Source organism: Drosophila simulans, unplaced genomic scaffold (assembly GCF_016746395.2).
Source record: "Drosophila simulans strain w501 unplaced genomic scaffold, Prin_Dsim_3.1 Segkk30_quiver_pilon, whole genome shotgun sequence".
Classification (NCBI taxonomy): domain Eukaryota; kingdom Metazoa; phylum Arthropoda; class Insecta; order Diptera; family Drosophilidae; genus Drosophila; species Drosophila simulans.
The window spans coordinates 36,280-62,227 of NW_025416826.1; the positions used below are offsets into that span (position 1 = coordinate 36,280).

A 25,948-nucleotide genomic window follows, 5' to 3' on the forward strand; every position below is an offset into this window, starting at 1 on the left:
CTACTGATTATCATCGCCTGGTATCTAAAATCGAAAGATCCAAAAATTTTGCACAAAAATGCGCATTTTGTAGGCCAAATTGAGAGATTTTTCGGTTTAAATACCAGGCGAACAAGAATTCCAGAAGGTGACCAACGATAAGTTGGTTTTCAGTAGACACCCGCTACTGATTATCATCGCCTGGTATCTAAAATCGAAAGATCCAAAAATTTTGCACAAAAATGCGCATTTTGTAGGCCAAATTGAGAGATTTTTCGGTTTAAATTACCAGGCGAACAAGGATTCCAGAAGGTGACCAACGATAAGTTGGTTTTCAGTAGACACCCGCTACTGATTATCATCGCCTGGTATCTAAAATCGAAAGATCCAAAAATTTTGCACAAAAATGCGCATTTTGTAGGCCAAATTGAGAGATTTTTCGGTTTAAACTACCAGGCGAACAAGAATTCCAGAAGGTGACCAACGATAAGTTGGTTTTCAGTAGACACCCGCTACTGATTATCATCGCCTGGTATCTAAAATCGAAAGATCCAAAAATTTTGCACAAAAATGCGCATTTTGTAGGCCAAATTGAGAGATTTTTCGGTTTAAATTACCAGGCGAACAAGATTCCAGAAGGTGACCAACGATAAGTTGGTTTTCAGTAGACACCCGCTACTGATTATCATCGCCTGGTATCTAAAATCGAAAGATCCAAAAATTTTGCACAAAAATGCGCATTTTGTAGGCCAAATTGAGAGATTTTTCGGTTTAAACTACCAGGCAAACAAGAATTCCAGAAGGTGACCAACGATAAGTTGGTTTTCAGTAGACACCCGCTACTGATTATCATCGCCTGGTATCTAAAATCGAAAGATCCAAAAATTTTGCACAAAAATGCGCATTTTGTAGGCCAAATTGAGAGATTTTTCGGTTTAAACTACCAGGCGAACAAGAATTCCAGAAGGTGACCAACGATAAGTTGGTTTTCAGTAGACACCCGCTACTGATTATCATCGCCTGGTATCTAAAATCGAAAGATCCAAAAATTTTGCACAAAAATGCGCATTTTGTAGGCCAAATTGAGAGATTTTTCGGTTTAAATTACCAGGCGAACAAGAATTCCAGAAGGTGACCAACGATAAGTTGGTTTTCAGTAGACACCCGCTACTGATTATCATCGCCTGGTATCTAAAATCGAAAGATCCAAAAATTTTGCACAAAAATGCGCATTTTGTAGGCCAAATTGAGAGATTTTTCGGTTTAAATTACCAGGCGAACAAGGATTCCAGAAGGTGACCAACGATAAGTTGGTTTTCAGTAGACACCCGCTACTGATTATCATCGCCTGGTATCTAAAATCGAAAGATCCAAAAATTTTGCACAAAAATGCGCATTTTGTAGGCCAAATTGAGAGATTTTTCGGTTTAAACTACCAGGCGAACAAGAATTCCAGAAGGTGACCAACGATAAGTTGGTTTTCTGTAGACACCCGCTACTGATTATCATCGCCTGGTATCTAAAATCGAAAGATCCAAAAATTTTCACAAAAATGCGCATTTTGTAGGCCAAATTGAGAGATTTTTCGGTTTAAATTACCAGGCGAACAAGGATTCCAGAAGGTGACCAACGATAAGTTGGTTTTCAGTAGACACCCGCTACTGATTATCATCGCCTGGTATCTAAAATCGAAAGATCCAAAAATTTTGCACAAAAATGCGCATTTTGTAGGCCAAATTGAGAGATTTTTCGGTTTAAACTACCAGGCGAACAAGAATTCCAGAAGGTGACCAACGATAAGTTGGTTTTCTGTAGACACCCGCTACTGATTATCATCGCCTGGTATCTAAAATCGAAAGATCCAAAAATTTTCACAAAAATGCGCATTTTGTAGGCCAAATTGAGAGATTTTTCGGTTTAAATTACCAGGCGAACAAGATTCCAGAAGGTGACCAACGATAAGTTGGTTTTCAGTAGACACCCGCTACTGATTATCATCGCCTGGTATCTAAAATCGAAAGATCCAAAAATTTTGCACAAAAATGCGCATTTTGTAGGCCAAATTGAGAGATTTTTCGGTTTAAACTACCAGGCGAACAAGAATTCCAGAAGGTGACCAACGATAAGTTGGTTTCTGTAGACACCCGCTACTGATTATCATCGCCTGGTATCTAAAATCGAAAGATCCAAAAATTTTGCACAAAAATGCGCATTTTGTAGGCCAAATTGAGAGATTTTTCGGTTTAAATACCAGGCGAACAAGAATTCCAGAAGGTGACCAACGATAAGTTGGTTTTCAGTAGACACCCGCTACTGATTATCATCGCCTGGTATCTAAAATCGAAAGATCCAAAAATTTTGCACAAAAATGCGCATTTTGTAGGCCAAATTGAGAGATTTTTCGGTTTAAACTACCAGGCGAACAAGAATTCCAGAAGGTGACCAACGATAAGTTGGTTTTCTGTAGACACCCGCTACTGATTATCATCGCCTGGTATCTAAAATCGAAAGATCCAAAAATTTTTCACAAAAATGCGCATTTTGTAGGCCAAATTGAGAGATTTTTCGGTTTAAATTACCAGGCGAACAAGGATTCCAGAAGGTGACCAACGATAAGTTGGTTTTCAGTAGACACCCGCTACTGATTATCATCGCCTGGTATCTAAAATCGAAAGATCCAAAAATTTTGCACAAAAATGCGCATTTTGTAGGCCAAATTGAGAGATTTTTCGGTTTAAACTACCAGGCGAACAAGAATTCCAGAAGGTGACCAACGATAAGTTGGTTTTCTGTAGACACCCGCTACTGATTATCATCGCCTGGTATCTAAAATCGAAAGATCCAAAAATTTTTCACAAAAATGCGCATTTTGTAGGCCAAATTGAGAGATTTTTCGGTTTAAATTACCAGGCGAACAAGGATTCCAGAAGGTGACCAACGATAAGTTGGTTTTCAGTAGACACCCGCTACTGATTATCATCGCCTGGTATCTAAAATCGAAAGATCCAAAAATTTTGCACAAAAATGCGCATTTTGTAGGCCAAATTGAGAGATTTTTCGGTTTAAACTACCAGGCGAACAAGAATTCCAGAAGGTGACCAACGATAAGTTGGTTTTCTGTAGACACCCGCTACTGATTATCATCGCCTGGTATCTAAAATCGAAAGATCCAAAAATTTTTCACAAAAATGCGCATTTTGTAGGCCAAATTGAGAGATTTTTCGGTTTAAATTACCAGGCGAACAAGGATTCCAGAAGGTGACCAACGATAAGTTGGTTTTCAGTAGACACCCGCTACTGATTATCATCGCCTGGTATCTAAAATCGAAAGATCCAAAAATTTTGCACAAAAATGCGCATTTTGTAGGCCAAATTGAGAGATTTTTCGGTTTAAACTACCAGGCGAACAAGAATTCCAGAAGGTGACCAACGATAAGTTGGTTTTCAGTAGACACCCGCTACTGATTATCATCGCCTGGTATCTAAAATCGAAAGATCCAAAAATTTTGCACAAAAATGCGCATTTTGTAGGCCAAATTGAGAGATTTTTCGGTTTAAACTACCAGGCGAACAAGAATTCCAGAAGGTGACCAACGATAAGTTGGTTTTCGTAGACACCCGCTACTGATTATCATCGCCTGGTATCTAAAATCGAAAGATCCAAAAATTTTCACAAAAATGCGCATTTTGTAGGCCAAATTGAGAGATTTTTCGGTTTAAATACCAGGCGAACAAGATTCCAGAAGGTGACCAACGATAAGTTGGTTTTCAGTAGACACCCGCTACTGATTATCATCGCCTGGTATCTAAAATCGAAAGATCCAAAAATTTTGCACAAAAATGCGCATTTTGTAGGCCAAATTGAGAGATTTTTCGGTTTAAACTACCAGGCGAACAAGAATTCCAGAAGGTGACCAACGATAAGTTGGTTTTCAGTAGACACCCGCTACTGATTATCATCGCCTGGTATCTAAAATCGAAAGATCCAAAAATTTTGCACAAAAATGCGCATTTTGTAGGCCAAATTGAGAGATTTTTCGGTTTAAATACCAGGCGAACAAGATTCCAGAAGGTGACCAACGATAAGTTGGTTTTCAGTAGACACCCGCTACTGATTATCATCGCCTGGTATCTAAAATCGAAAGATCCAAAAATTTTGCACAAAAATGCGCATTTTGTAGGCCAAATTGAGAGATTTTTCGGTTTAAACTACCAGGCGAACAAGAATTCCAGAAGGTGACCAACGATAAGTTGGTTTTCAGTAGACACCCGCTACTGATTATCATCGCCTGGTATCTAAAATCGAAAGATCCAAAAATTTTGCACAAAAATGCGCATTTTGTAGGCCAAATTGAGAGATTTTTCGGTTTAAACTACCAGGCGAACAAGAATTCCAGAAGGTGACCAACGATAAGTTGGTTTTCGTAGACACCCGCTACTGATTATCATCGCCTGGTATCTAAAATCGAAAGATCCAAAAATTTTCACAAAAATGCGCATTTTGTAGGCCAAATTGAGAGATTTTTCGGTTTAAACTACCAGGCGAACAAGATTCCAGAAGGTGACCAACGATAAGTTGGTTTTCAGTAGACACCCGCTACTGATTATCATCGCCTGGTATCTAAAATCGAAAGATCCAAAAATTTTGCACAAAAATGCGCATTTTGTAGGCCAAATTGAGAGATTTTTCGGTTTAAACTACCAGGCGAACAAGAATTCCAGAAGGTGACCAACGATAAGTTGGTTTTCTGTAGACACCCGCTACTGATTATCATCGCCTGGTATCTAAAATCGAAAGATCCAAAAATTTTCACAAAAATGCGCATTTTGTAGGCCAAATTGAGAGATTTTTCGGTTTAAATTACCAGGCGAACAAGGATTCCAGAAGGTGACCAACGATAAGTTGGTTTTCAGTAGACACCCGCTACTGATTATCATCGCCTGGTATCTAAAATCGAAAGATCCAAAAATTTTGCACAAAAATGCGCATTTTGTAGGCCAAATTGAGAGATTTTTCGGTTTAAACTACCAGGCGAACAAGAATTCCAGAAGGTGACCAACGATAAGTTGGTTTTCTGTAGACACCCGCTACTGATTATCATCGCCTGGTATCTAAAATCGAAAGATCCAAAAATTTTCACAAAAATGCGCATTTTGTAGGCCAAATTGAGAGATTTTTCGGTTTAAATTACCAGGCGAACAAGGATTCCAGAAGGTGACCAACGATAAGTTGGTTTTCAGTAGACACCCGCTACTGATTATCATCGCCTGGTATCTAAAATCGAAAGATCCAAAAATTTTGCACAAAAATGCGCATTTTGTAGGCCAAATTGAGAGATTTTTCGGTTTAAACTACCAGGCGAACAAGAATTCCAGAAGGTGACCAACGATAAGTTGGTTTTCTGTAGACACCCGCTACTGATTATCATCGCCTGGTATCTAAAATCGAAAGATCCAAAAATTTTCACAAAAATGCGCATTTTGTAGGCCAAATTGAGAGATTTTTCGGTTTAAATTACCAGGCGAACAAGGATTCCAGAAGGTGACCAACGATAAGTTGGTTTTCAGTAGACACCCGCTACTGATTATCATCGCCTGGTATCTAAAATCGAAAGATCCAAAAATTTTGCACAAAAATGCGCATTTTGTAGGCCAAATTGAGAGATTTTTCGGTTTAAACTACCAGGCGAACAAGAATTCCAGAAGGTGACCAACGATAAGTTGGTTTTCTGTAGACACCCGCTACTGATTATCATCGCCTGGTATCTAAAATCGAAAGATCCAAAAATTTTCACAAAAATGCGCATTTTGTAGGCCAAATTGAGAGATTTTTCGGTTTAAATTACCAGGCGAACAAGGATTCCAGAAGGTGACCAACGATAAGTTGGTTTCAGTAGACACCCGCTACTGATTATCATCGCCTGGTATCTAAAATCGAAAGATCCAAAAATTTTGCACAAAAATGCGCATTTTGTAGGCCAAATTGAGAGATTTTTCGGTTTAAACTACCAGGCGAACAAGAATTCCAGAAGGTGACCAACGATAAGTTGGTTTTCAGTAGACACCCGCTACTGATTATCATCGCCTGGTATCTAAAATCGAAAGATCCAAAAATTTTGCACAAAAATGCGCATTTTGTAGGCCAAATTGAGAGATTTTTCGGTTTAAATACCAGGCGAACAAGAATTCCAGAAGGTGACCAACGATAAGTTGGTTTTCAGTAGACACCCGCTACTGATTATCATCGCCTGGTATCTAAAATCGAAAGATCCAAAAATTTTGCACAAAAATGCGCATTTTGTAGGCCAAATTGAGAGATTTTTCGGTTTAAATTACCAGGCGAACAAGATTCCAGAAGGTGACCAACGATAAGTTGGTTTTCAGTAGACACCCGCTACTGATTATCATCGCCTGGTATCTAAAATCGAAAGATCCAAAAATTTTGCACAAAAATGCGCATTTTGTAGGCCAAATTGAGAGATTTTTCGGTTTAAACTACCAGGCGAACAAGATTCCAGAAGGTGACCAACGATAAGTTGGTTTTCAGTAGACACCCGCTACTGATTATCATCGCCTGGTATCTAAAATCGAAAGATCCAAAAATTTTGCACAAAAATGCGCATTTTGTAGGCCAAATTGAGAGATTTTTCGGTTTAAACTACCAGGCGAACAAGAATTCCAGAAGGTGACCAACGATAAGTTGGTTTTCTGTAGACACCCGCTACTGATTATCATCGCCTGGTATCTAAAATCGAAAGATCCAAAAATTTTCACAAAAATGCGCATTTTGTAGGCCAAATTGAGAGATTTTTCGGTTTAAATTACCAGGCGAACAAGGATTCCAGAAGGTGACCAACGATAAGTTGGTTTTCAGTAGACACCCGCTACTGATTATCATCGCCTGGTATCTAAAATCGAAAGATCCAAAAATTTTGCACAAAAATGCGCATTTTGTAGGCCAAATTGAGAGATTTTTCGGTTTAAACTACCAGGCGAACAAGAATTCCAGAAGGTGACCAACGATAAGTTGGTTTTCAGTAGACACCCGCTACTGATTATCATCGCCTGGTATCTAAAATCGAAAGATCCAAAAATTTTCACAAAAATGCGCATTTTGTAGGCCAAATTGAGAGATTTTTCGGTTTAAATTACCAGGCGAACAAGATTCCAGAAGGTGACCAACGATAAGTTGGTTTTCAGTAGACACCCGCTACTGATTATCATCGCCTGGTATCTAAAATCGAAAGATCCAAAAATTTTGCACAAAAATGCGCATTTTGTAGGCCAAATTGAGAGATTTTTCGGTTTAAATACCAGGCGAACAAGATTCCAGAAGGTGACCAACGATAAGTGGTTTTCAGTAGACACCCGCTACTGATTATCATCGCCTGGTATCTAAAATCGAAAGATCCAAAAATTTTGCACAAAAATGCGCATTTTGTAGGCCAAATTGAGAGATTTTTCGGTTTAAATTACCAGGCGAACAAGGATTCCAGAAGGTGACCAACGATAAGTTGGTTTTCAGTAGACACCCGCTACTGATTATCATCGCCTGGTATCTAAAATCGAAAGATCCAAAAATTTTGCACAAAAATGCGCATTTTGTAGGCCAAATTGAGAGATTTTTCGGTTTAAACTACCAGGCGAACAAGAATTCCAGAAGGTGACCAACGATAAGTTGGTTTTCTGTAGACACCCGCTACTGATTATCATCGCCTGGTATCTAAAATCGAAAGATCCAAAAATTTTGCACAAAAATGCGCATTTTGTAGGCCAAATTGAGAGATTTTTCGGTTTAAATTACCAGGCGAACAAGGATTCCAGAAGGTGACCAACGATAAGTTGGTTTCAGTAGACACCGCTACTGATTATCATCGCCTGGTATCTAAAATCGAAAGATCCAAAAATTTTGCACAAAAATGCGCATTTTGTAGGCCAAATTGAGAGATTTTTCGGTTTAAACTACCAGGCGAACAAGAATTCCAGAAGGTGACCAACGATAAGTTGGTTTTCTGTAGACACCCGCTACTGATTATCATCGCCTGGTATCTAAAATCGAAAGATCCAAAAATTTTTCACAAAAATGCGCATTTTGTAGGCCAAATTGAGAGATTTTTCGGTTTAAATTACCAGGCGAACAAGGATTCCAGAAGGTGACCAACGATAAGTTGGTTTCAGTAGACACCCGCTACTGATTATCATCGCCTGGTATCTAAAATCGAAAGATCCAAAAATTTTGCACAAAAATGCGCATTTTGTAGGCCAAATTGAGAGATTTTTCGGTTTAAACTACCAGGCGAACAAGAATTCCAGAAGGTGACCAACGATAAGTTGGTTTTCTGTAGACACCCGCTACTGATTATCATCGCCTGGTATCTAAAATCGAAAGATCCAAAAATTTTTCACAAAAATGCGCATTTTGTAGGCCAAATTGAGAGATTTTTCGGTTTAAATTACCAGGCGAACAAGGATTCCAGAAGGTGACCAACGATAAGTTGGTTTTCAGTAGACACCCGCTACTGATTATCATCGCCTGGTATCTAAAATCGAAAGATCCAAAAATTTTGCACAAAAATGCGCATTTTGTAGGCCAAATTGAGAGATTTTTCGGTTTAAACTACCAGGCGAACAAGAATTCCAGAAGGTGACCAACGATAAGTTGGTTTTCTGTAGACACCCGCTACTGATTATCATCGCCTGGTATCTAAAATCGAAAGATCCAAAAATTTTGCACAAAAATGCGCATTTTGTAGGCCAAATTGAGAGATTTTTCGGTTTAAATACCAGGCGAACAAGGATTCCAGAAGGTGACCAACGATAAGTTGGTTTCAGTAGACACCGCTACTGATTATCATCGCCTGGTATCTAAAATCGAAAGATCCAAAAATTTTGCACAAAAATGCGCATTTTGTAGGCCAAATTGAGAGATTTTTCGGTTTAAACTACCAGGCGAACAAGAATTCCAGAAGGTGACCAACGATAAGTTGGTTTTCTGTAGACACCCGCTACTGATTATCATCGCCTGGTATCTAAAATCGAAAGATCCAAAAATTTTCACAAAAATGCGCATTTTGTAGGCCAAATTGAGAGATTTTTCGGTTTAAATTACCAGGCGAACAAGGATTCCAGAAGGTGACCAACGATAAGTTGGTTTTCAGTAGACACCCGCTACTGATTATCATCGCCTGGTATCTAAAATCGAAAGATCCAAAAATTTTGCACAAAAATGCGCATTTTGTAGGCCAAATTGAGAGATTTTTCGGTTTAAACTACCAGGCGAACAAGAATTCCAGAAGGTGACCAACGATAAGTTGGTTTTCTGTAGACACCCGCTACTGATTATCATCGCCTGGTATCTAAAATCGAAAGATCCAAAAATTTTCACAAAAATGCGCATTTTGTAGGCCAAATTGAGAGATTTTTCGGTTTAAATTACCAGGCGAACAAGGATTCCAGAAGGTGACCAACGATAAGTTGGTTTCAGTAGACACCGCTACTGATTATCATCGCCTGGTATCTAAAATCGAAAGATCCAAAAATTTTGCACAAAAATGCGCATTTTGTAGGCCAAATTGAGAGATTTTTCGGTTTAAACTACCAGGCGAACAAGAATTCCAGAAGGTGACCAACGATAAGTTGGTTTTCTGTAGACACCCGCTACTGATTATCATCGCCTGGTATCTAAAATCGAAAGATCCAAAAATTTTTCACAAAAATGCGCATTTTGTAGGCCAAATTGAGAGATTTTTCGGTTTAAATTACCAGGCGAACAAGGATTCCAGAAGGTGACCAACGATAAGTTGGTTTCAGTAGACACCGCTATGATTATCATCGCCTGGTATCTAAAATCGAAAGATCCAAAAATTTTGCACAAAAATGCGCATTTTGTAGGCCAAATTGAGAGATTTTTCGGTTTAAACTACCAGGCGAACAAGAATTCCAGAAGGTGACCAACGATAAGTTGTTTTCTGTAGACACCCGCTACTGATTATCATCGCCTGGTATCTAAAATCGAAAGATCCAAAAATTTTCACAAAAATGCGCATTTTGTAGGCCAAATTGAGAGATTTTTCGGTTTAAATACCAGGCGAACAAGATTCCAGAAGGTGACCAACGATAAGTTGGTTTTCAGTAGACACCCGCTACTGATTATCATCGCCTGGTATCTAAAATCGAAAGATCCAAAAATTTTGCACAAAAATGCGCATTTTGTAGGCCAAATTGAGAGATTTTTCGGTTTAAACTACCAGGCGAACAAGAATTCCAGAAGGTGACCAACGATAAGTTGGTTTTCTGTAGACACCCGCTACTGATTATCATCGCCTGGTATCTAAAATCGAAAGATCCAAAAATTTTTCACAAAAATGCGCATTTTGTAGGCCAAATTGAGAGATTTTTCGGTTTAAATTACCAGGCGAACAAGGATTCCAGAAGGTGACCAACGATAAGTTGGTTTTCAGTAGACACCGCTACTGATTATCATCGCCTGGTATCTAAAATCGAAAGATCCAAAAATTTTGCACAAAAATGCGCATTTTGTAGGCCAAATTGAGAGATTTTTCGGTTTAAACTACCAGGCGAACAAGAATTCCAGAAGGTGACCAACGATAAGTTGGTTTTCTGTAGACACCCGCTACTGATTATCATCGCCTGGTATCTAAAATCGAAAGATCCAAAAATTTTTCACAAAAATGCGCATTTTGTAGGCCAAATTGAGAGATTTTTCGGTTTAAATTACCAGGCGAACAAGGATTCCAGAAGGTGACCAACGATAAGTTGGTTTCAGTAGACACCAGCTATGATTATCATCGCCTGGTATCTAAAATCGAAAGATCCAAAAATTTTGCACAAAAATGCGCATTTTGTAGGCCAAATTGAGAGATTTTTCGGTTTAAACTACCAGGCGAACAAGAATTCCAGAAGGTGACCAACGATAAGTTGGTTTTCTGTAGACACCCGCTACTGATTATCATCGCCTGGTATCTAAAATCGAAAGATCCAAAAATTTTTCACAAAAATGCGCATTTTGTAGGCCAAATTGAGAGATTTTTCGGTTTAAATTACCAGGCGAACAAGGATTCCAGAAGGTGACCTTGGTTTTCAGTAGACACCCGCTACTGATTATCATCGCCTGGTATCTAAAATCGAAAGATCCAAAAATTTTGCACAAAAATGCGCATTTTGTAGGCCAAATTGAGAGATTTTTCGGTTTAAATTACCAGGCGAACAAGGATTCCAGAAGGTGACCTTGGTTTTCAGTAGACACCCGCTACTGATTATCATCGCCTGGTATCTAAAATCGAAAGATCCAAAAATTTTGCACAAAAATGCGCATTTTGTATGCCAAATTGAGAGATTTTTCGGTTTAAATTACCAGGCGAACAAGGATTCCAGAAGGTGACCAACGATAAGTTGGTTTCAGTAGACACCGCTATGATTATCATCGCCTGGTATCTAAAATCGAAAGATCCAAAAATTTTGCACAAAAATGCGCATTTTGTAGGCCAAATTGAGAGATTTTTCGGTTTAAACTACCAGGCGAACAAGAATTCCAGAAGGTGACCAACGATAAGTTGGTTTTCTGTAGACACCCGCTACTGATTATCATCGCCTGGTATCTAAAATCGAAAGATCCAAAAATTTTTCACAAAAATGCGCATTTTGTAGGCCAAATTGAGAGATTTTTCGGTTTAAATTACCAGGCGAACAAGGATTCCAGAAGGTGACCAACGATAAGTTGGTATTCAGTAGACACCAGCTAGTGATTATCATCGCCTGGTATCTAAAATCGAAAGATCCAAAAATTTTGCACAAAAATGCGCATTTTGTAGGCCAAATTGAGAGATTTTTCGGTTTAAACTACCAGGCGAACAAGAATTCCAGAAGGTGACCAACGATAAGTTGTTTTTCTGTAGACACCCGCGACTGATTATCATCGCCTGGTATCTAAAATCGAAAGATCCAAAAATTTTTCACAAAAATGCGCATTTTGTAGGCCAAATTGAGAGATTTTTCGGTTTAAATTACCAGGCGAACAAGGATTCCAGAAGGTGACCTTGGTTTTCAGTAGACACCCGCTACTGATTATCATCGCCTGGTATCTAAAATCGAAAGATCCAAAAATTTTGCACAAAAATGCGCATTTTGTAGGCCAAATTGAGAGATTTTTCGGTTTAAACTACCAGGCGAACAAGAATTCCAGAAGGTGACCAACGATAAGTTGGTTTTCTGTAGACACCCGCTACTGATTATCATCGCCTGGTATCTAAAATCGAAAGATCCAAAAATTTTTCACAAAAATGCGCATTTTGTAGGCCAAATTGAGAGATTTTTCGGTTTAAATTACCAGGCGAACAAGGATTCCAGAAGGTGACCAACGATAAGTTGGTATTCAGTAGACACCAGCTAGTGATTATCATCGCCTGGTATCTAAAATCGAAAGATCCAAAAATTTTGCACAAAAATGCGCATTTTGTAGGCCAAATTGAGAGATTTTTCGGTTTAAACTACCAGGCGAACAAGAATTCCAGAAGGTGACCAACGATAAGTTGGTTTTCTGTAGACACCCGCTACTGATTATCATCGCCTGGTATCTAAAATCGAAAGATCCAAAAATTTTTCACAAAAATGCGCATTTTGTAGGCCAAATTGAGAGATTTTTCGGTTTAAATTACCAGGCGAACAAGGATTCCAGAAGGTGACCAACGATAAGTTGGTATTCAGTAGACACCAGCTAGTGATTATCATCGCCTGGTATCTAAAATCGAAAGATCCAATAATTTTGCACAAAAATGAGCATTTTGTAGGCCAAATTGAGAGATTTTTCGGTCTAAACTACCAGGCGAACAAGAATTCCAGAAGGTGACCAACGATAAGTTGTTTTTCTGTAGACACCCGCGACTGATTATCATCGCCTGGTATCTAAAATCGAAAGATCCAAAAATTTTTCACAAAAATGCGCATTTTGTAGGCCAAATTGAGAGATTTTTCGGTTTAAATTACCAGGCGAACAAGGATTCCAGAAGGTGACCTTGGTTTTCAGTAGACACCCGCTACTGATTATCATCGCCTGGTATCTAAAATCGAAAGATCCAAAAATTTTGCACAAAAATGCGCATTTTGTAGGCCAAATTGAGAGATTTTTCGGTTTAAATTACCAGGCGAACAAGGATTCCAGAAGGTGACCTTGGTTTTCAGTAGACACCCGCTACTGATTATCATCGCCTGGTATCTAAAATCGAAAGATCCAAAAATTTTGCACAAAAATGCGCATTTTGTATGCCAAATTGAGAGATTTTTCGGTTTAAATTTTTTTTTTTTTTTTAGCTTTGTAGGTGGAGGTACGGAGACAGAATGAATTCTGTTCCGCATCCACAACTTTATTTTGCCTTTGATTACAATAAATGCAATATGTAGGTACAATAATTTGAATTTTTGAGTTTAACATAGCTTGGGGTGAGTTTGGGGCTTGGACATAGTTTGTTAGTATTAATTTTAAGTTAGTATTTTGTAGGCATGGATTTTAGACAATGACATGAATGGTAACATTATCAGCTTGCATGTTTTGTTTACATTTTTAAAATGAAATTATTTTGCAATAAACATTAAAATTTTTGACTAACATTGTTTTATTTATTTCTTTTCAGGTACCCCCATCAGAAGGACAGGAGCACCGCGTCGCTGGGAGCCTCAGGAGTCATCACAGGTAAGTTTTGTTGCATTTTGGCAGTGGTCAGTTGCGGCCGCTGGAAGTGGGCCACTTGCAACAATTATGTCCGGCCGGCGTTGCAGGTTCTCGGTTTCAGCATCCCTCGCCTCCGTCGTTTGTTGAAGATAAGAAGTATCATCAGTGGCAAGAATGTAATCCCGCGCAGCTGTCATTGCGTTTTTGTAGAGCTGCTGGCATTATGATGGTGGAGTTCATCTCGTTGTGGCAGAGAAGTCGTCAGTGAGGATTGTGGCTCGGTCGGTCACCGAGAGAAGCCAGATGCGCCGCGTCTTATGGCCGTATCGTCAGGAGTGGCAGCTTGGGGCCGCCAGTTCAAGATTTGTAGCAGAGGTCCGTCGCAACGGTATAGGCATGGAAATGGATGTAAAAATATTGTTTGGTGAGTATTATATGTTATTTGTTTTTTATGATTGCATTTATCTTTGTTGTTTCAGGTACATTGAGTGTAATTTAATTTAAGGTATGTATTATATTTATATTTAGTTGTTTATATAATTGCGTTTATTATTGTTTTTTCAGGTACTTAAGGAGGAAGTCTGGCTGGGGTGAGTATTGTATTGCTATTGTAATTGCGTTGATTTTCTTTTTGCTTTTCAGGTACGTTTTGTAAGCGCTAATTTGGGGACCTTTGTTATTATGCAATTGCAGCTGGGATGCAGCGGTTTTGGAGTCGTCAAGTTTGCAATTAGATAAGTATTATATTATAATTATATTTTCCCAGTAATAGCTTGTGTTCCCTTGTTTCAATAGTTGTGGTCTTGGAGCTGGAGCTGCGTGCTTGTCGTCAGCAGGATGAGGCCGTCCACTAGCATCTGCTACTTTGTCTGTCCGGTTTGTTATTATTTATGTGTCCTTGATAATTTTTGTATCGCATTCTTATTTAATTTCCTTTCATTACAGGTTAGCGGAAAATTCGTTGAAGATACAGAACTGAGGAGAAATATGCAATTTAAGGACAAGTTTTGCAGCATAATAATGTGGCATCAGCGCCACGCAAATGATCATTATTTATGCTTTGGCATCAGGAGATGGAGACGGCATCATAAAATTGTCAACTTTTTGTGTTTAAAATCGCGAAAGTTGGCGATTTAGTTTTGCTTTTGCGGTGCCTGTCTCATGATTTACGTGCGCGTAGTCGGCAGGGTGAAGTCGCATTTTTGTATCTGCTGGTTTGCCTGTCAGGTTTGCAATTTTCTGTGTGTCCTTGATTAATTTTGTATTATATTCTTATTAATTTTCCTTTCCTTACAGATTATCAGGAAATCATTGAAAATACAGTAATGAGGAAATTTATACAATTTGGAGAAGGATTTTAATTCTTTTTAATATGATGTCGGCTCCGGATAGTGATCCTTTTTAGTGCAGTGGCATCAGGAGGTGGAGACGGCGTCTTAGGATTATTTATTTTTTGTGTTTATAATCGCGAAAATTGGCGATTTCGTTTTGTTTTTGCGACGCTCGCCACCTCTTGTCAGTTGCTTTAGATGTGGAACAACAGTTGGTTGTGGTCAAGTAGGTAAGTGCATTTGATTGTTTTGTTTAGTTTGTTTATGGTTAATTGTTTTATTTTTAGGTTTTAGCGTCAGCTCTTAAAGGCGCTCGTCGATCTGGATTTTGAGAGTAGCAGGAAGGATGGATTTTGCAGCTCCGCGCTGGGTGCCCTGGTCGAAGCGTAGGCAGCTTTTGTGGCCCGTCTTTTGCAGCGCTGCATTGCAGGTAGATTGCATCGGTGATGCGGGATACTGTCAGGGACCGTGTGGCGAGAAAGTTCAGGTAAGTGACGTTGTGCATGAATTGCTGCAGCGAGTCGCCTTTTATTCATCATGTTTCTGCCACACTAATCCTTTTTATATCGATCTACCGATTTTTCTTTTATGTCCTGGTTGATTTTCTCCTCATCGTTTCGTCAGGATCAGCTGGAGTGCGTTGTCTTGGGCTTGTTCATCCGGGTGCGTTGAGGTGAGAGTATTGTTTATATTTTATTGCTGTTATCTACTTGAATTTGTATTCCAGGAAAATTAAGCTGAGTCGAGGAAGGTGGTGGCCGTGCACGAGTTTGGGAGCTGACTGGGGTGCGCTTTTCCATCGGAAATAGATATCGTTAATATATTTATAAATAGATGTAGATTTAATTGGATGTGTCCATGTCGAGATTATTGTTTCTTCCTTGTATGATTAAGGCCATTAAAATGTCAATTTTCTTCTCTAAGTTGTCGACTCTATTTGCTAGGTTTGTTGTGTGGTCGTCCGAGAAGCCGTTTTGTATGTATGGATTGGAGTTTCTTGGCGATGGTGTGGCTACTTCAATAACTCTTGGTTTGAAACTAGCTCTGGCAGCTCTGCTGGTGGTCGGAGGGCTGTCATTGCTAGCTTGCATGGGATTTGAGTTACCTTTTTCAGGTTCCTGGTCATTTCTTCACTCCTTTGTTTTCGGAGCATGTCCTGGTAATTTTCCAGATGTCTTTGCGCTGGATTGTTGTCTTGGATACCAGTCTTAGCTTTGCGTTGTGTTTTGAGGTTGTCCTACCCTTTTTGGGTATCTTGTTAATATTTCGGCGCCATTTATTCAGCCGGGTTTGAATGGCAGTGTCGTGGGAAGAAAACGTGGCCTTCTGTCGTTCATATTTTGACGGAAAGGATTTAACACCGACTTTCTGGCAGCCTCCTGGCGGGCTTCAGCGATTGATCTGCTCAGGATTGCTGAGCTATGAGGCAGCCGAGGGGTGTTATTGCGTGGAGGAGGGCCCTGACGTCTATAAAAATGTTTAGTTGCGTCTTTAATTGTACGTATTTTGTTTGTGTCAATGTTGTTAGCCGCAAGCTTTTGTTTTTCTGCCTTGTAAACTGGGCATCCCTTGTATGCACTAATGTGCTCTCCAGAGCAGTTGACGCAGGTAGCAGGGGTGGTTCTAGGCTTGGTGCAACAGGATGACAGGTGGTCGCCAGCGCATTTCATGCATTTTGGTGGTCTCATGCATGAGTTTTTGGTATGCCTGAAGCCCTGGCATCTGTAGCACTGGACCGGCTCCCGTGTCCTGTTTTTCCTTTCAATGTCCACTTTTTGCCCACCGATTTGTTTGAGTGAGATGATTTTGTCATGACTGCCGTCCTTGGCCGTGACGATCTCCACTTCAAACATGCGCATGGGGCCACCTGTAGCCGGGTTCGTCATATTTCTGACGAAGCGCGCTGAGAATCCGAGCGTCAGCAACTCCTTGACAATCCACGAGCATGGAGTGGAGTGGTGGAGATGTCTGATTACTACTCGGAAGCCCCTCTCGGACTTTGGCTGGTTAGTGAATAGAGGAAAGCCGTTTGCTATAAGGACATCTTTGATTTTGTGGAAGGCGGTCATGTCCTTGGCCTGAATCCTGACTCCGTTCCCTTCAGTTGCCCTGGTAGTGTAGCTGGAGACTCCTGCTGTATAGTTTAGCTTTTCCAGGAGCGGGACAATTTCTTTGACGTCGTCAACGAGTATGGGTGGCGCTCTGCAGCTTAGTGGCACAAGTTTCCAAGGTGGCAGCTCAGCATCTGTATTTTGAGGGGGTGCCGTCGTTGCGCTGCGTGCAGGAGCATTGGTGCTGCAGGGTAACGGCTGGTGTGAGAGTCGATTCCTAGTTTTGGATTCCTCATATACAGATTTGGCTGCCTTGCTTTGGAAACGGGTGTGGTGAGGGGTGGGAAAATGCTGGGAGACTTGAAATTGGTGGTCACGCATAAACGTTTATTTGGCGTCTTAAAACTGGAGCAGTCCAGATCGTCATTAGTCCTCTTGGCAGGGGTTTTCGTAGTTGGAGCCGGAACTGAAGGTGCCACAAAGATTGGACCTGTTCCAGCAACCACTTCCGAGAAACTCATGGGCTGCTCGTCTGGGCTCTTGGACGGAGATTTAAATAAGTCCCGCTTGGCAGCAGGCCGACTAAGGGTGCGAGCTGTTGCTAAATTCCCCACAGTGGGCATGGATCTATTGTTGGGTTTTAATTTTAATTTTAATCGCCCTGAGCATCGGGGCGTAAAGAAGCACTCCTTTGGTGGGGGAAATGCTTTTTTTCCCAGTATTTATGGAGAGATTGGTTGGTTTCTTGCTTAAACTAAGTTTAGAAGCAACCGGCTTGTGGTTAAAGATTGACCAGAAAGCATTGACAGTTGTACTAGGTCTTTCCTCCTGCTTGCTTTCGTTAATTTGTATAAGTGGTGGAGCAATTTCACCACTGTCAATATCATTGGCTTTGTTGAGTTGCGTTTTTGAATTAGCAAGCGCGGGAGATTTAGAGCAGCTTTCTAAATTTGTTTCAGTGGCTTTATTTATTTGCGTGTGTGTATAAGAAGGAGGGGAAGAAGCATAAAGTCCGATTTTGGTGGATGAGCTCAGATTTTTCTCTGAGCTGTCGGTGTGTGGGAGAGAGGGGAAATTTCCCATAGCTTCACACGGTTTGGCGCCTCTTGATTCTGTGTCCGTATTAGTGGATGCGGCTGCATTAGTGCAGGTCGCTGTGGTGGGTAAAAACTCTCTTTGAGTAGCGTCGGTGTTTGTGTATGCGCCTGTATTTGTTTGAGTCATTGTGGGGAGTGAGTTTCGCTTGTGTATTTGTGAAGAGAATGGAGGAGAAGAAGGCGATTTCCCCTTCGAGATGCTGCTTTTGGCGCCAACATTGGCTGCAGCAGTATTGGTAATCGAGAGGCGGTCTCTTTGGGCATTTTTGGCATTTATATTCTCTTTCATATTTAGAGAAAGGGGATTAAAGAAATTCATGGCTACCCAAGAAGAGTTAATTGGGCTTTTCTTTTGTTTTAAAGGCAATTTCTTCTGGTTAATATAGGTCGTTTTGACCAGGGAATTGCCAGACCCGTGAGACATAGGTGAAATATTTACGTGAATAGGGGAAGATCGCTCGCTAGAGGTAATTGAAAGCACCTCGTCTTCAGAGAAAAGGTGGTCAGAGCTGGACATGTTTATTTTTTATTTTATTAATATATATTATTTTTAATAAAAATAAAATATTGCGATAGTTGTGGTGGTATAAATACCCTTGATTTTTGATTTAATGTGTTCTCCGGTTTTTCGATTCTTTGCTTTGGAATTCCTCCTTCTCTTTTAAAATTTCTCCAAGTGTAATTTCTTCCTTTCTTTCTGCTTTTCTTCTCCTGGTTTCCTTTGGTTGGGGCGGCGTCTTTTCGCGGTTTTTTCGCGGTTGCACAATTACTGTTTATTTATTCGTTTTCTTTAGACCACTCAATGTTAATTGTTGTCGCGGTTTATTACTTTGCGGCCGGAAGACAATTTATAACAATTAATTTGTCTATTGACGAACGAATTTAAGTTTGCGCGTGAAAGTTTTTTTTTTTTTTTTTTTTTTTTTTTTTGTAGGTGGAGGTACGGAGACAGAATGAATTCTGTTCCGCATCCACAATTTTATTTTGCCTTTGATTACAATAAATGCAATATGTAGGTACAATAATTTGAATTTTTGAGTTTAACATAGCTTGGGGTGAGTTTGGGGCTTGGACATAGTTTGTTAGTATTAATTTTTAAGTTAGTATTTTTTAGGCATGGATTTCAGACATTGACATGATTGGTAACATTATCAGCTTGCATGTTTTGTTTACATTTATAAAATGAAATTATTTTGCAAAAAACATTAAAATTTTAGACTAACATTGTTTTATTTATTTCTTTTCAGGTACCCCCATCAGAAGGACAGGAGCACCGCGTCGCAGAGAGCCTCAGGAGTCATCACAAGTAAGTTTTGTTGCATTTTGGCAGTGGTCTGTTGCGGCCGCTGGAAGTGGGCCACTTGCAACAATTTTGTCCGGCCGGCGATTGCAGGATAGTTGTTCTTGGTATCGGCATCCATCGCTGCCGTCATTTGGTGAGTATCAGTTGTATCGTCGGTGGCAGTTTTATGCAATTGTTTGAATATATTGCAGATAAAAATTGCCGTTCGTCAGGAAGAGGAGTTGCAATGAGTTGCCCCACGCAGCCGTCATTGCATTTCTTGAGAGCCGCTGTCTATATGGTTTGTGCTTTGTAGGTGGAGGTACGGAGACAGAATGAATTCTGTTCCGCATCCACAACTTTATTTTGCCTTTGATTACAATAAATGCAATATGTAGGTACAATAATTTGAATTTTTGAGTTTAACATAGCTTGGGGTGAGTTTGGGGCTTGGACATAGTTTGTTAGTATTAATTTTAAGTTAGTATTTTGTAGGCATGGATTTTAGACAATGACATGAATGGTAACATTATCAGCTTGCATGTTTTGTTTACATTTTTAAAATGAAATTATTTTGCAATAAACATTAAAATTTTTGACTAACATTGTTTTATTTATTTCTTTTCAGGTACCCCCATCAGAAGGACAGGAGCACCGCGTCGCTGGGAGCCTCAGGAGTCATCACAGGTAAGTTTTGTTGCATTTTGGCAGTGGTCAGTTGCGGCCGCTGGAAGTGGGCCACTTGCAACAATTATGTCCGGCCGGCGTTGCAGGTTCTCGGTTTCAGCATCCCTCGCCTCCGTCGTTTGTTGAAGATAAGAAGTATCATCAGTGGCAAGAATGTAATCCCGCGCAGCTGTCATTGCGTTTTTGTAGAGCTGCTGGCATTATGATGGTGGAGTTCATCTCGTTGTGGCAGAGAAGTCGTCAGTGAGGATTGTGGCTCGGTCGGTCACCGAGAGAAGCCAGATGCGCCGCGTCTTATGGCCGTATCGTCAGGAGCAGCTTGGGGCCGCCAGTTCAAGATTTGTAGCAGAGGTCCGTCGCAACGGTATAGGCATGGAAATGGATGTAAAAATATTGTTTGGTGAGTATTATATGTTATTTGTTTTTTATGATTGCATTTATCTTTGTTGTTTCAGGTACATTGAGTGTAATTTAATTTAAGGTAAGTATTATATTTATATTTAGTTGTTTATATAATTGCGTTTATTATTGTTTTTTCAGGTACTTAAGGAGGAAGTCTGGCTGGGGTGAGTATTGTATTGCTATTGTAATTGCGTTGATTTTCTTTTTGCTTTTCAGGTACGTTTTGTAAGCGCTAATTTGGGGGACCTTTGTTATTATGCAATTGCAGCTGGGATGCAGCGGTTTTGGAGTCGTCAAGTTTGCAATTAGATAAGTATTATATTATAATTATATTTTTCCCAGTAATAGCTTGTGTTCCCTTGTTTCAATAGTTGTGGTCTTGGAAGCTGGAGCTGCGTGCTTGTCGTCAGCAGGATGAGGCCGTCCACTAGCATCTGCTACTTTGTCTGTCCGGTTTGTTATTATTTATGTGTCCTTGATAATTTTTGTATCGCATTCTTATTTAATTTCCTTTCATTACAGGTTAGCGGAAAATTCGTTGAAGATACAGAACTGAGGAGAAATATGCAATTTAAGGACAAGTTTTGCAGCATAATAATGTGGCATCAGCGCCACGCAAATGATCATTATTTATGCTTTGGCATCAGGAGATGGAGACGGCATCATAAGATTGTCAACTTTTTGTGTTTAAAATCGCGAAAGTTGGCGATTTAGTTTTGCTTTTGCGGTGCCTGTCTCATGATTTACGTGCGCGTAGTCGGCAGGGTGAAGTCGCATTTTTGTATCTGCTGGTTTGCCTGTCAGGTTTGCAATTTTCTGTGTGTCCTTGATTAATTTTGTATTATATTCTTATTAATTTTCCTTTCCTTACAGATTATCAGGAAATCATTGAAAATACAGTAATGAGGAAATTTATACAATTTGGAGAAGGATTTTAATTCTTTTTAATATGATGTCGGCTCCGGGATAGTGATCCTTTTTAGTGCAGTGGCATCAGGAGGTGGAGACGGCGTCTTAGGATTATTTATTTTTTGTGTTTATAATCGCGAAAATTGGCGATTTCGTTTTGTTTTTGCGACGCTCGCCACCTCTTGTCAGTTGCTTTAGATGTGGAACAACAGTTGGTTGTGGTCAAGTAGGTAAGTGCATTTGATTGTTTTGTTTAGTTTGTTTGTGGTTAATTGTTTTATTTTTAGGTTTTAGCGTCAGCTCTTAAAGGCGCTCGTCGATCTGGATTTTGAGAGTAGCAGGAAGGATGGATTTTGCAGCTCCGCGCTGGGTGCCCTGGTCGAAGCGTAGGCAGCTTTTGTGGCCCGTCTTTTGCAGCGCTGCATTGCAGGTAGATTGCATCGGTGATGAGGGATACTGTCAGGGACCGTGTGGCGAGAAAGTTCAGGTAAGTGACGTTGTGCATGAATTGCTGCAGCGAGTCGCCTTTTATTCATCATGTTTCTGCCACACTAATCCTTTTTATATCGATCTACCGATTTTTCTTTTATGTCCTGGTTGATTTTCTCCTCATCGTTTCGTCAGGATCAGCTGGAGTGCGTTGTCTTGGGCTTGTTCATCCGGGTGCGTTGAGGTGAGAGTATTGTTTATATTTTATTGCTGTTATCTACTTGAATTTGTATTCCAGGAAAATTAAGCTGAGTCGAGGAAGGTGGTGGCCGTGCACGAGTTTGGGAGCTGACTGGAGTGCGCTTTTCCATCGGAAATAGATATCGTTAATATATTTATAAATAGATGTAGATTTAATTGGATGTGTCCATGTCGAGATTATTGTTTCTTCCTTGTATGATTAAGGCCATTAAAATGTCAATTTTCTTCTCTAAGTTGTCGACTCTATTTGCTAGGTTTGTTGTGTGGTCGTCCGAGAAGCCGTTTTGTATGTATGGATTGGAGTTTCTTGGCGATGGTGTGGCTACTTCAATAACTCTTGGTTTGAAACTAGCTCTGGCAGCTCTGCTGGTGGTCGGAGGGCTGTCATTGCTAGCTTGCATGGGATTTGAGTTACCTTTTTCAGGTTCCTGGTCATTTTCTTCACTCCTTTGTTTTCGGAGCATGTCCTGGTAATTTTCCAGATGTCTTTGCGCTGGATTGTTTGTCTTGGATACCAGTCTTAGCTTTGCGTTGTGTTTTGAGGTTGTCCTACCCTTTTTGGGTATCTTGTTAATATTTCGGCGCCATTTATTCAGCCGGGTTTGAATGGCAGTGTCGTGGGAAGAAAAACGTGGCCTTCTGTCGTTCATATTTTGACGGAAAGGATTTAACACCGACTTTCTGGCAGCCTCCTGGCGGGCTTCAGCGATTGATCTGCTCAGGATTGCTGAGCTATGAGGCAGCCGAGGGGTGTTATTGCGTGGAGGAGGGCCCTGACGTCTATAAAAATGTTTAGTTGCGTCTTTAATTGTACGTATTTTGTTTGTGTCAATGTTGTTAGCCGCAAGCTTTTGTTTTTCTGCCTTGTAAACTGGGCATCCCTTGTATGCACTAATGTGCTCTCCAGAGCAGTTGACGCAGGTAGCAGGGGTGGTTCTAGGCTTGGTGCAACAGGATGACAGGTGGTCGCCAGCGCATTTCATGCATTTTGGTGGTCTCATGCATGAGTTTTTGGTATGCCTGAAGCCCTGGCATCTGTAGCACTGGACCGGCTCCCGTGTCCTGTTTTTCCTTTCAATGTCCACTTTTTGCCCACCGATTTGTTTGAGTGAGATGATTTTGTCATGACTGCCGTCCTTGGCCGTGACGATCTCCACTTCAAACATGCGCATGGGGCCACCTGTAGCCGGGTTCGTCATATTTCTGACGAAGCGCGCTGAGAATCCGAGCGTCAGCAACTCCTTGACAATCCACGAGCATGGAGTGGAGTGGTGGAGATTTTTAAACTTTGTAGGTGGAGGTACGGAGACAGAATGAATTCTGTTCCGCATCCACAACTTTATTTTGCCTTTGATTACAATAAATGCAATATGTAGGTACAATAATTTGAATTTTTGAGTTTAACATAGCTTGGGGTGAGTTTGGGGCTTGGACATAGTTTGTTAGTATTAATTTTAAGTTAGTATTTTGTAGGCATGGATTTTAGACAATGACATGAATGGTAACATTATCAGCTTGCATGTTTTGTTTACATTTATAAAATGAAATTATTTTGCAAAAAACATTAAAATTTTAGACTAACATTGTTTTATTTATTTCTTTTCAGGTACCCCCATCAGAAGGACAGGAGCACCGCGTCGCAGAGAGCCTCAGGAGTCATCACAGGTAAGTTTTGTTGCATTTTGGCAGTGGTCTGTTGCGGCCGCTGGAAGTGGGCCACTTGCAACAATTTTGTCCGGCCGGCGATTGCAGGTTAGTTGTTCTTGGTATCGGCATCCATCGCTGCCGTCATTTGGTGAGTATCAGTTGTATCGTCTGTGGCAGTTTTATGCAATTGTTTGAATATATTGCAGATAAAATTGCCGTTCGTCAGGAAGAGGAGTTGCAATGAGTTGCCCCACGCAGCTGTCATTGCATTTTTTGAGAGCTGCTGTCAATATGGTGGTGGAGTCGTCTCGTGGCGAAGAAGTCATCAGAGAGGATTGTGGCTCGGTCTGTCACCGAAGGAAGCCAGGTGCGCCGCGTCTTGTGGCCATAGCGTCAGGATTGGCAGCTTGGGGCCGCCGTTTTAAGATTTGTAGCAGAGAGCCGCCGCAACGGAATAGCCATGGAAATGGATGCAAAAATAGTATTTGGTAAGTATTATATATGCTATTTGTTAATTATGATTGCATTAATTTTTGTTGTTTCAGGTACATTGAGTGGAATTAATTTAAGGTAAGTATTATATTGGTGTATATTTGTTTATATTGTTGCGTTTATTATTGTTTTTTTTTTTGTAGGTGGAGGTACGGAGACAGAATGAATTCTGTTCCGCATCCACAACTTTATTTTGCCTTTGATTACAATAAATGCAATATGTAGGTACAATAATTTGAATTTTTGAGTTTAACATAGCTTGGGGTGAGTTTGGGGCTTGGACATAGTTTGTTAGTATTAATTTTAAGTTAGTATTTTGTAGGCATGGATTTTAGACAATGACATGAATGGTAACATTATCAGCTTGCATGTTTTGTTTACATTTTTAAAATGAAATTATTTTGCAATAAACATTAAATTTTTGACTAACATTGTTTTATTTATTTCTTTTCAGGTACCCCCATCAGAAGGACAGGAGCACCGCGTCGCTGGGAGCCTCAGGAGTCATCACAGGTAAGTTTTGTTGCATTTTGGCAGTGGTCAGTTGCGGCCGCTGGAAGTGGGCCACTTGCAACAATTATGTCCGGCCGGCGTTGCAGGTTCTCGGTTTCAGCATCCCTCGCCTCCGTCGTTTGTTGAAGATAAGAAGTATCATCAGTGGCAAGAATGTAATCCCGCGCAGCTGTCATTGCGTTTTTGTAGAGCTGCTGGCATTATGATGGTGGAGTTCATCTCGTTGTGGCAGAGAAGTCGTCAGTGAGGATTGTGGCTCGGTCGGTCACCGAGAGAAGCCAGATGCGCCGCGTCTTATGGCCGTATCGTCAGGAGTGGCAGCTTGGGGCCGCCAGTTCAAGATTTGTAGCAGAGGTCCGTCGCAACGGTATAGGCATGGAAATGGATGTAAAAATATTGTTTGGTGAGTATTATATGTTATTTGTTTTTTATGATTGCATTTATCTTTGTTGTTTCAGGTACATTGAGTGTAATTTAATTTAAGGTAAGTATTATATTTATATTTAGTTGTTTATATAATTGCGTTTATTATTGTTTTTTCAGGTACTTAAGGAGGAAGTCTGGCTGGGGTGAGTATTGTATTGCTATTGTAATTGCGTTGATTTTCTTTTTGCTTTTCAGGTACGTTTTGTAAGCGCTAATTTGGGGGACCTTTGTTATTATGCAATTGCAGCTGGGATGCAGCGGTTTTGGAGTCGTCAAGTTTGCAATTAGATAAGTATTATATTATAATTATATTTTTCCCAGTAATAGCTTGTGTTCCCTTGTTTCAATAGTTGTGGTCTTGGAAGCTGGAGCTGCGTGCTTGTCGTCAGCAGGATGAGGCCGTCCACTAGCATCTGCTACTTTGTCTGTCCGGTTTGTTATTATTTATGTGTCCTTGATAATTTTTGTATCGCATTCTTATTTAATTTCCTTTCATTACAGGTTAGCGGAAAATTCGTTGAAGATACAGAACTGAGGAGAAATATGCAATTTAAGGACAAGTTTTGCAGCATAATAATGTGGCATCAGCGCCACGCAAATGATCATTATTTATGCTTTGGCATCAGGAGATGGAGACGGCATCATAAGATTGTCAACTTTTTGTGTTTAAAATCGCGAAAGTTGGCGATTTAGTTTTGCTTTTGCGGTGCCTGTCTCATGATTTACGTGCGCGTAGTCGGCAGGGTGAAGTCGCATTT

The 25,948-nt window shown here is 40.3% G+C and overlaps 3 long non-coding RNA genes across 3 annotated transcripts; all 3 read left to right on the forward strand.

Annotated features, from left to right (window-relative positions):
• The first annotated feature begins 14,493 nt into the window (after positions 1-14,493).
• LOC120285494 lies at positions 14,494-14,973 on the forward strand. Its single transcript, XR_005544763.2, has 2 exons — positions 14,494-14,539; positions 14,609-14,973. It is a non-coding gene; the product is annotated as an uncharacterized LOC120285494 (long non-coding RNA).
• Positions 14,974-23,719: 8,746 nt separating this feature from the next.
• Positions 23,720-24,367, forward strand: LOC120285488. Its single transcript, XR_005544750.1, has 3 exons — positions 23,720-23,907; positions 23,966-24,247; positions 24,305-24,367. It is a non-coding gene; the product is annotated as an uncharacterized LOC120285488 (long non-coding RNA).
• A 405-nt stretch (positions 24,368-24,772) lies between these two features.
• On the forward strand, positions 24,773-25,564 carry LOC120285490. Its single transcript, XR_005544752.2, has 3 exons — positions 24,773-25,167; positions 25,223-25,248; positions 25,308-25,564. It is a non-coding gene; the product is annotated as an uncharacterized LOC120285490 (long non-coding RNA).
• Positions 25,565-25,948: the final 384 nt, after the last annotated feature.